Raw genomic sequence first — 513 nt, 5'->3', positions numbered from 1 at the left:
ATTTTTGCTATTAAAGTTTGTAACAAAATTCTAATTACTTATTTATTTCTTTTATGATAATTCTTTTTGCTCTTAAAGTTTGTAACAAAATTCTAATTACTTATTTATTTTCTTTTATGATAATTCTTTTTGCTACTAAAGTTTGTAACAAAATTCTAATTACTTATTTATTTTCTTTTATGATAATTCTTTTTTCTTTTAATGTTTTGAACAGAATTCTAATTAATTAATTATTTTCTTTTATGATAATTCTTTTTGCTATTAAAGTTTGTAACAAAATTCTATATAATTTTAGTTTCAATAATACTAGAGGTTTATAAAAGCTTTTTAGTTGATTCCTTCATACCAGTTCTAAGACTGATACAAAGGCATTTTATTTGGTACAGGTTTTAAGGCTGGTGCCCCACGAGCACCTTTTAGTACCGGTTCGTGGCATGAACCGGTAAAAGAGTTTTTTACTTGATTCTTTCTGCAGCTGTTTTTAAGTCCCACCTCGCCAAGCGAGAGGCACTC

Source organism: Triticum dicoccoides, chromosome 4A, assembly GCF_002162155.2.
Source record: "Triticum dicoccoides isolate Atlit2015 ecotype Zavitan chromosome 4A, WEW_v2.0, whole genome shotgun sequence".
Lineage (NCBI taxonomy): Eukaryota > Viridiplantae > Streptophyta > Magnoliopsida > Poales > Poaceae > Triticum > Triticum dicoccoides.
The sequence above is the reverse complement of the archived record's forward strand: the minus strand, read 5'-3'. Positions refer to the sequence as shown.